The sequence below is a fragment of the Leguminivora glycinivorella genome, chromosome 4, assembly GCF_023078275.1.
Source record: "Leguminivora glycinivorella isolate SPB_JAAS2020 chromosome 4, LegGlyc_1.1, whole genome shotgun sequence".
Lineage (NCBI taxonomy): Eukaryota > Metazoa > Arthropoda > Insecta > Lepidoptera > Tortricidae > Leguminivora > Leguminivora glycinivorella.
In genome coordinates this window covers 11,716,374-11,726,714 of record NC_062974.1, presented here as the reverse complement: position 1 = coordinate 11,726,714, position 10,341 = coordinate 11,716,374, and the positions used below count along the sequence as shown (strand labels likewise).

The following is a 10,341-nucleotide window of genomic DNA, read 5'->3' as shown; positions in this document are numbered from 1 at the left end:
TGTATTAAGGTATATTATGAAAATGCTATCGTGTTGATAATGTTTTCATGTTTTTATAATTTTTGCATGTCGTTCACCGACTGAATACTGTCACCTAATGTACCTCAACATCATGTACGATATGTTAATTTTAAGTATTCTAGCAAATAAACTATTCTGATTCTGATTCTGATTCTGATAGGATCCGAGCGAACTTTCTCGCGTATATAACGCAGGTGGCGACGCGCCCGCGCCCAGTACTCGTACCGCTCGCGCGCCGGCCGCGCAACGAAAGTGACAGACTGTGTTGGATGTGTGTGTGTGAACTGGAGCAGTGATCGGTAGCCAGTGTTATCCTGAAACTGTTCCGCCTGGATCTGCCTGCTGCCACAAGGTAGATTTGGATTTGTGTGTGATTACGTGATTGTGGAAAATCGGATTTGCTGAATGGAAATGGTTTTACATATTCTTAGGACGCTACTAATAGGTGTTAATTGAAAAAAAAAGGAAAATGATCTGAAATCAAAGGAAAACTTCGGCCACATCTTGTTATTAAAAGGAATTTAAAAAATACCTTGTGAATAGGTAAATTTTCAGGAGTTAAAAGAAAATAGACTTCACTGTTTTTTTCCTGAAAATTACTACCGCAAGGAAACGGTGTAGATATTTTTTATTAACACGCAATGACGTCACATGCGTCAAGATCCTGCAAACTATATGGATACTTACAACCTTTTTAGTAGTATGGAAGTTATTGTTTCACTAATTAGTACCTAATTACCTACAAAAAGGATTAGGTAATTAAAGATAATAAAAGTAATTAACCGCTCTCTTTAATCTATGCTTAATTATCACTAATCATTAACGGTAAGTAGCTTAAACTAAACGACTATAATTTTAGTTTGAAGTATTTAATCTCAATTGAAAAAGTAACGATGATTGGTAAAAGTATTTTTATTCATTATTGGCTTTAGCCCGCGGTTTTGCTCGCGTTAGAAAGAGACAAAAAGTAGCCTATGTCACTCTCCATCTCTTCAACTATCTCCACTTAAAAAATCACGTCAATTCGTCGTTCCGTTTTGCCGTGAAAGACGGACAAAAAAACAGACATACTTACATACTTTCCCATTTAATATTAGTATGGATTATTTTTAAACATGCAAAAATTATAAACTCGTAAACTTTGTAAGTAGGTACGAGTACCTAACTCTATCGGCTTGTGCTACTAAGCAATTGGCTATAATGCTTATGCATCATGGATCGTCGGTGCAAAGAAAATCTCAGAATAAATATCTCATTAGATTTATTAATAAAGAATATCTATATCAGCGTAATGAAATGTCAAACCTGAGCGAACACCGCGCCGCCCCGTGGTAGAAAGTTGCATAATTTTACTTTCACTTACACAACCAAAATTATCTCTCGCGCGGATATCGCTGTTTCAAATGCATTCGCATTTGTTTACCGTTTTTTACTGTATTTTGCACACACCGATAAAGAATTTCACCACCCCCAACTACTTGCATCCTAGTCAAATCAGCTTCTTTTTAAGAACTGTCAAAACGAATTTGAACGACTTGCCAATATGGGATTTATATGAAATCGAATTGAGTGACGTCACGGTCAACTCAGTTACTTTATACAGGGTGTAACAAAAATGGTGGTGATCCGTTTAAGGGCGTATTCAGTATCGTATTCTCATCAGGAAAAAGTAGGATAAAAATTTTTTTTCGCAAAAAAATTTTTTATCTTTGTCCGGCTCATACAAAAGAGAAATTTTTTTTAGCGAAAAAAAAATTTTCTTCTACTTTTTCCTGATAAGAATACGATACTGAGTACGCCCTTAAACGGATCACCACCATTTTTGTTACACTCTGTATATTTCTACTTGACTGATTAAATACAAATTGGATTAAAAAATAAATTCTGTCCATATTTTTCTTATAATTATCTGATGCTTTATTTCGTGCATGGTATAAAATATTGTATTTTAACTACAGTCAAGTTCCCTATTGGGGTGTAGGCTTAAGGCTACGAACCTCATCATCCTCCTTGCGTTATCCCGGCATTCGCCACGGCCAAAGAGGATCGAGTATTAAAGAGAGTTACTGTCAAAGTAAAATGTGTAATCACAATCACAGTGTATAGACTGCCATCTCTCGACACAGGCTTAAAACTTTTGAACCTCAGTTTTGACAATTTGGCCCATATTCTTAGCTTGATATGTTTTAAAATGTAAATATTAATATTAGCGCCATCTAGTTCACCGTTCCTTTTTCTGTATGGTTTTGGGGTAGGTACGTTGTTTTTCTTAGACTTTATCGGTCTATACGAAGTTATATAGGTCTTTGGCCACGGCTCATGAGAGCCTGGGGTCCGCTTTGACAACATTCAGTGACAAAAGATTGTCATAAAATTGGCTAGTCACTGTAATATCACAATATGTTTCGTTTTCTGTCGATCGCTTTGTAGCTAAAAGTGGCACACCATTTCATGTGCTCTGCCTACCCCTTCTGGAAATACAGGTGTGGATGTATTTACACATATTTCACGGGAAAGTGGAACTTATTTAGTAGTTAAATAGGATTAGTACCGCTTGGCAAGAATTGGCCGAAGAAGCGACATGTGGTATGGCAGCTGGTGGAAAGTAGGTCAGCCGTCACACACCTCGCATTTTATAGGTTTACCTACTGGGGTTACTCTTATTGCTTAGATATGTTTACTTATTTGCTTATACGCAACTTTTCTACTATGTAGTAGAAAATTACTGTTCATGGGTGTCGTAGAAGTCGATTGTGGTTATGGATTAAATTGTGGCATAGGCGAGATGCTGATGGCAACCTGTGACTGGAATGGCACAATTTCGTTTTCTTTCAACCCCTTTCTGCCAGAAGTGGCACTGAAATTTGAGTAATTCATGTGCTCTGCCTACCTCTTTGTGGGATACAGGCGTCATTGTATGTATGTTGATGTACCTATGTTAAAAACACACACACAATCAAACACTGACCTTCAAGCTTTATAGTTGATATTCTCTCGATGTCGTTTATACAGCGTGTGGATTTCATACGAGCGAATAAAGTAGCTATCCAGTTAAAGAATCTGATTATACAAATCGTAAAGGATAATCATTTTGTTAAAAAGTGTTATTAATTAAGAGTAAATATTTTTTTAAATCAGGCCAAGAAGCAATGTACGCCGTCCAATTTACTTTGTCATAACATATTAAACGTCATGTCGTAATGAAGTTTAGGTAGGTACTCTAATTGATGTGGACATAATTCACATAATAAATTGCGTGCTGAATTATTATGTACAGTCAGCAGCAGATATACCTGAGCGGGCAGGGTGTCCAAGAAAACCTATACTCTTCAATCGTCACAAAAATAGTGACTTCTAAGTTGTCATTTTCACGTAGGCTTTCAGTTCGTCACATATATCTTAACACCTGAGTTTTTATTTAACACATACACTCTTATTTAATCACAATGACAACAACGGTTAGAATGTCAGTGGTAACTAAGCAGTCGAATACAAGCCGCTGTCATTAATACCTACACGCCCTGTCAATCACGCACGTCAGCAGCCAGGGTGCCACCAGTTGCTAAGCAGTTGTTATTTCAGTGGTAACTAAGCATCAACATTTCATGTGATTAACCAAAAAAATACTGCAGCCGTTTATTAGTTGCTGCGGTTTGCTAGCGAGTTGATATAATAATTTTAATTGAGCGTAGTGCGTTTATATTGCGTATAATTATTTATTTATTTTCGAGCTCGTGGACGATAGCCTAGTTGCTTATGCTCCAACTTAACTAAAAATGTCAAAATTGACAAATATGATAAATATTCATAAGTATTATTTTATCATTTTCATCAATCGCCGTATTCTTTAATAAAAACGGTTCACGATAGTTATTGTGCTGTAAAAAGCAATATTTCGAATATTTATTTATAATATTGCTTTCCAGAAGTTAGTTGACAATTGCAGGAAATAAAGAAATAGATAGTTGCAGTCAAATGAAAGTAAGAACAAAGCCTTATTTAAATAATGTATTTTATAGTAATCTAAATCAAAATGCAATTTGAATTATCTCTTTTCGTTTCTGTTTCAGTATTGATAGCTCGCCAAGGCACCGAAAACTAAATGCAGTGATAATTTTATTGGTGACAAGAAGTGAAAGGAATAGTTCTCGTCATAGTTATCAACAAACAATATTTCCTATAATCTTCACAAAACATTAAACTATTTTGCTATAACGCATAGTTTGCAATTGGCAGGAGGTACCGTACCAACGCTTAGCATGATAATCAAGAAACTTTTCAAAGAATTTGATGAATAAAATTGGCCTATAAATTTATTGTTTTATTCCCCGTTAAGAATATACGATATTTTAAAAAATCCAAGCTGAGTGTGAGGTTAAGTAATGCTCGATAAATTAGCCGTAAATCGTTTGACAACTTTTGTCTCATTCTGATTATAGTGCCGTCTGAATAATATGTAAGGTGCAGCGGGGCAAATTTCGACTGGGGGGCAATTGTAACTAATCCATTTTTTTATTATTACACTATGATGTTGAGCTCTACATGTATTCACTTGTTAAGAATCTCATAACTTCACAAATTATTGATATGATTATTCTAAGGCAGTGTTAAATATCTCGTAATTTTATAAACATTAAATAAATTTCATATACAAAGAATAAGTGACCAAGGCCTCCAAGTGTTCCGAGCTGGAATCGAACCAGCGTACTCCGTTAACCGGACGGATGCCTGTAAAACCACTCGGCCATCGGATCACGAAATAATAAAATAAATATTTTCAAATGAGAATAATTTAATTTGTTCTAAGATCTCGTAATTTTACCCAAAGATTGATATATTTTTGTAATTTGGCTACCCGAACGGCGACCTGTCAGTTAGTTCTTTCGCGTGAAGAAGTGAACTTTGTTTCTGTGACGCTTCGTAAAATTATAATAAATATCACGAAGAACCCGCTTTGGAGTCTTAATTACTATGTCGGTAAAACACTGAACACGCCTACCATAATATAACCGATGGACACTTTATTTAATAATGCAAACATGGACCAGTTACAAGTCAAGATTTGTCCCGCTGTACCTTAGCTGTTTGTGGTAAAACATTTTTTAAACTAATAAAAATAAAATAATCTGAAAGTAATACTTCCGTCTTAGTGCGTTTTCACATTATCCGATCCGATATCCGATGTAGGACCGATACCGATATATTTCAGCCGTATATTTAAGCCATACATCTGATATCGGTAATATTTTACGGAGCATATTTTGCCTATTCTGGTTCTGGAATGTACGTTCAAGATAATTTAGAATTATCGTTAAAACTTATGCAAAAAAAACTCAAAACAAATAAAAAAACAAGAAAAACTAAAACCCAAAAAAACTATCAACTTTACGCGTGTCTCCGCCGAGACTTGAACCAGTAACCTCAGGCCCCGTAGCCGAATGGCATTTCTCCGACGCCAAACGAAAGCGATACGCCGCTGGCTCTGTCGCGCCAATACGCAAGCGCGATAGAGATAGATATCTACTAGCGCTTCGTTTCGTGAGCGTTTCGTGAGCGATTGTGCCATTCGGCTAGCCACCCAGGTTTGAAAAGCAAACGAACTTTAAATGAGACTATAACGTGCCTTGACAACTGTCCCGAAATTCGGCATCATTTAGTTTTCGCTATGTGTCAGGCGTTTCGATGTTCATGCTGAAAAGTAGATTAAATACTTACGTTAGTAAATTGCACCTGTCAAATTATTGAAGAGAAAAACGTGAGACGGATGTATGGGATGACAAGACTGTACTGCTTTCGATGGCTGTCAAAACGCTTGCCCGGAACTATTAATATTCGTTCAATATTTGAACATATTTGTATGCGCTAAACGTCTATTTTGCCAAATTGTTCAGGTATATTTGACACGTTAACCGCTTAGATATCAATGGTTTTCTGACAGCTCAGGTAAGAATGACTTGTTGTAAGTATAGCAATTAATGAATAGCGACTGTTAAGATATTTGTGCCATGCTGAGCGCTCACAAATAAATGCTACCATGACAGTCAACAACTTTTTGACAATTTAAACGCTAACCGCTCTTTGAGCACCCTGGGTGTATAGCAACTTCTGCTGCTGACTGTATGAAAAAAAATCTCATCTATAAAAAAACCATGTAGCGAGTGAGGCTCCTTAGGTCCGATACTAATCGTTATTAAGATATTCGCCCGTATGGAATACACACGCTGTAATCGCTGTATAATCTATGTATTGTACGTACACTATATTTTAATGAAAATGTGTCAAAGTTAGTGTGCTGTGTGTGTGTGTATTCACCGTTAGGTATTTAACGCATCACACGATTCCCCAAAAATGTGGGGTGGCACAGGACATCCGGCCATCAGTAGGTTTCGGCAAACTTTCGTAACCAGGTCGCACGCTTCAGGTATTATTAAATTAACGTAATAATATAAAATCTTTGTGTATGTGCATAAGCTCGTTCTTGCAAATAAAATAGATACTTAACCCGTCCAAATTTATAAAAAATACATAATAGGTACGTATACTTTTAACTTATTGTAAAAAAATCTCATCGTTATCAGCAGGTCCACTTCATCATATGCCACTGTTTTTCATGTAAATCCTTGATTACCTATTTGATGGAAATTACAAAAGTCAGTATAAGTGTGAAAATATCTACTTTTAATATGAAATGCAGCAGGAGAAAATATTTTTACATAGTACACCTATCCGTACTCATACTTCAGTTCGCATTCGCACCGCACTAAATCATTTCGCAAATAAGTAAAACCGAAAGCGAACTAAAAGTGTAGGTAGCCATGTTACAGTGTTTCAGTTTAACCTTATCTCGGGCGGATGTGAGTACACGGCGCAGCTATTACTGGAGTGGCAAAGTTGCGAAACTAGTGGGCTTCCCATTCCATTGTTTGGATGCATTTGGGTTTTGTAAGTAGACGTCACGCACTGCGACCTGCCATCTTGGGGATTGTTTGGGTTGTGCAATGTGCAACGCAATGCATCTTGCAAAATATAATAATTTTAGGTATGTAGAAGGTTTTAGCGGCAAAATATTGTCATGAAATTGGTTCGTATTCTCATTTCAACTTACTTATCAAAATATTTTCTATTTCTGCACTAACTTTTGCCATATGTGACCAGTGGACGCTCTATAATAGGTACCTATATTGGAAGCTACGGATGTGTAAACATTACAAACATGTAGGTACTTACGTATCTACTTTGTGTGTATACTGGGAACCTCTCAAAGATCAATGTTATGATAATGTCAAAACTGCAATTCTTTAAATGCCGTGAAAGTAAATGTCACCTCAAAAATGTCTCCATTGAGGATATGCACAATATTTACTGTGATGACCTGATGACGCTAAAATAAACATCAATAAATTATTTGTTTATTTCTTCTTACTTGATATTTCTTTTAAACCATCATTAATTAACACTTCTTAATTATATGGACTAGGCCAGCTAGACATATTATGTTTTACTAGCTTTTTCCCGCGGCTTCGCACGCGTTAGAAAGAGACAAAAAGTAGCCTATGTCAGTAGCCTATGTCACTATCCATCTCTTTAACTATCTCCACTTAAAAAATCACGACAATTCGTCGCTCCGTTTTGCCGTGAAGGACGGACAAACAGACACACACACTTTCCCATTTATAATATTAGTATGGATTAAAACCATGAGTGATTACTTACTTATCAAGTTAGCATCACAATTTTAAGTCACAAACGCCGATTTAAACATAATATTATTTGCATTATGCGAAAATCATATTAATATTAGACGCAAATTCAATTATGCAAATATATTTAGCTTTTTTCTGTATTGATTTTACTATACATACTATGTTATATGTAGGTATATTGATTTTACTAAATTAAGCGAGAAAGTAAATAACAGGATTGAGGTCAAATTTATTTTTATTTAGATAACGGGAACTCCAAGCCTGCTCGAAAATATTTTTATAGGGTCACTTTTACTCACTCGTTCATTTAGTATACGTAATACATTATAACTTATTGATTGTCACTTTCTCTCTTAGCGTGATGCGGCTGATAAACCCGGGTTCGGACAAGCTGTTAAATTACCTAAAATGTGGCTTAAAGGTTACTCGTATCTGAATATGTTATGGGGTTTCTGGTCCTTGGGTTTATCTGACTTTTTATCTTTCAATAAAGTTTGCAGTGTTGTATTTTGCCAAAGAAATAGGAAGCATATACTCGTAAAAAGGACATACAGGTACTTGTAACTAATTATGATTATGATAAGAGATTATGTTGTGTTTTTAAAATAGGATACGGAGATCTTTGATTAGAAGCTTTGTAAAGTAAAGGCGGCTTGTTTTGCTTTTGTTATTATTGTGGTTATTTTAACGGTGACTTATAGCTGTTAATAATTACTTTTGAGACACAATCTACTTATATTATTATATTACTCGTAATTGAGGAAAGGATTTTCTAGCCTAGCAAATCTAGAAATAACTAACACCCCACTTTTAGCGTTATTGACTCAGGATACTGCAAATTTTCTTTTGTTTTGTATGTGTGAATATGCTTAGGGTACAGTGTTTTTTACTTGCATATAGATATTGGTACCTTATTGACAAAGAGCGGAATTCTTCATAGCAAAAATCAAACTGTCAAAGGGATTGACCTAACTGTTTTATCGACTTATCGATAAATATTTGTCACTTAACGAAACAAAGTTAAAGTAATGAAATCAAATATATTTTTGGATTTTTTTATAAACTGTGGATTCAATCTTATTCCATGGAATGTTGAACGAAACTAAAAATATGATTAAATCTATATAGAATGTGTCTGTACTCGTACTTTTTGAGCATTGTGACGAATGAGTTTTACTCACTAAGTGACTTTCAACACAATGTTTCTTTAGCTGATGTAAATGAACATCACATTTAGAGCAATATATTGTGGAAGAATCTTCTTTGAAACTAAGAGAAGAATCTTTCTGTATCCATTTTTTATTGTTTTTCTTTTAGGATTATTAACCATTTTAGTAACACGGCACGGAAATCACTCATGAAAACTCGACATAAATGACATATGTAACGCTGACATGATTTACTTTAATATGGAGATGCAAGTTGCTTATCAAAAAGGTCAAATGTTACGGAATAATCTTTTAAGTTGATTATGGATACCTAATGCGATATTATTCCGTAACATCGATAAGTCGATAAAACAGTTAGGTCAATCCCTTTGACAGTTTGATTTTTGCTATGAAGAATTCCGCTCTTTGCTTATTGATATTGTAAAGTTAAATGATTAGAAGAAAAGTTAGACTTTGTCCCAAAACACTTATTTGTAGTTCACCAGCAACACATCACATACGGCTGTAAAGTAGATTGAATGTTTACGAGATATTTTCGAATGTAACGGAAACCCCGCGGTGAAAGCATTAATGAGCATGTCCAGTTTTAATTTCCGCTAAGACGAGAATATTAAAAACTTGCGTAAATTGGCTGCCTATTATATTGGTAACCGAGAGCGTGTTTTGTTTATAAGTGTGTGGGAAGGGCTTTGATTTATCACTTAATTAATAGTACTTTAACAACTTAATCAAAATGCGCTCGATTAGTTAACATTAAATAAGGCTATTGTTTTTTTACAAATAAATACTGACTATAACTACTATAAGACTACGCGATGAAAATGAATATGCACAAGGTGACAAGGCCCTCTTGTAGTACAAAAAAAATCCGTACTTTAATATTATAAATGGGAAAGTGTGTGTGTCTGTTCGTTTGTCCATCTTTCACGGCAAAACGGAGCGACGAATTGGCATTATTTTTGAAGTGGATGTAGTTGAAGGGATGAAATGTGACATAGACCCGTAAGTGACCCCCCCACTTCCCTAAAATGGGAGGTGGAAGTATGTATGAAGCTTTCTGCAATTTTCGAATTTAACGCGAGCGAAGCCGCGGGCAAAAGTACTCGTAAGTACATAAATAAGTATTTAACTAGGTAAGTTACCTAGGTTCATAATACAAAATACCTAATGCTCTTATTAAGTCTTACCTTGCGCGATTCAAACACAGGTCCACCGGCTTCATAGACTGAATCCCTAAGGCCGGACCGGACAGCCGGAAAATATGTCGCTCATTTGTTTTTAACTTCTCATACACATCAAATCTTCAAATCATCAAGAAAAGAGCGTACACCCATCTGAAAGGCCGGCAACGCACCTCCAACACCTCTGGTGTTTCTGGTGTCCATGGGCGGCAGTGATCGCTTACCATCAGCCGACCTCTCTGCTCGTTTGCCTCCTATCCCGTGAAA

General features: G+C 35.7%; 1 protein-coding gene across 2 annotated transcripts in view; it reads left to right on the top strand.

Annotated features, from left to right (window-relative positions):
- Window positions 1-241: 241 nt before the first annotated feature.
- The window catches only part of LOC125225634 (cuticlin-4), a 58,946-nt gene continuing 48,846 nt past the window's right edge, over window positions 242-10,341 (top strand). The window contains exon 1 of one of the 2 annotated variants that reach the window (XM_048129441.1): window positions 242-373. The gene's annotated coding sequence lies outside the window, so the exon portion shown is untranslated. Of the gene's footprint in view, window positions 400-10,341 lie in introns of both variants that reach the window. The other variant, XM_048129442.1, reaches the window with a different exon arrangement.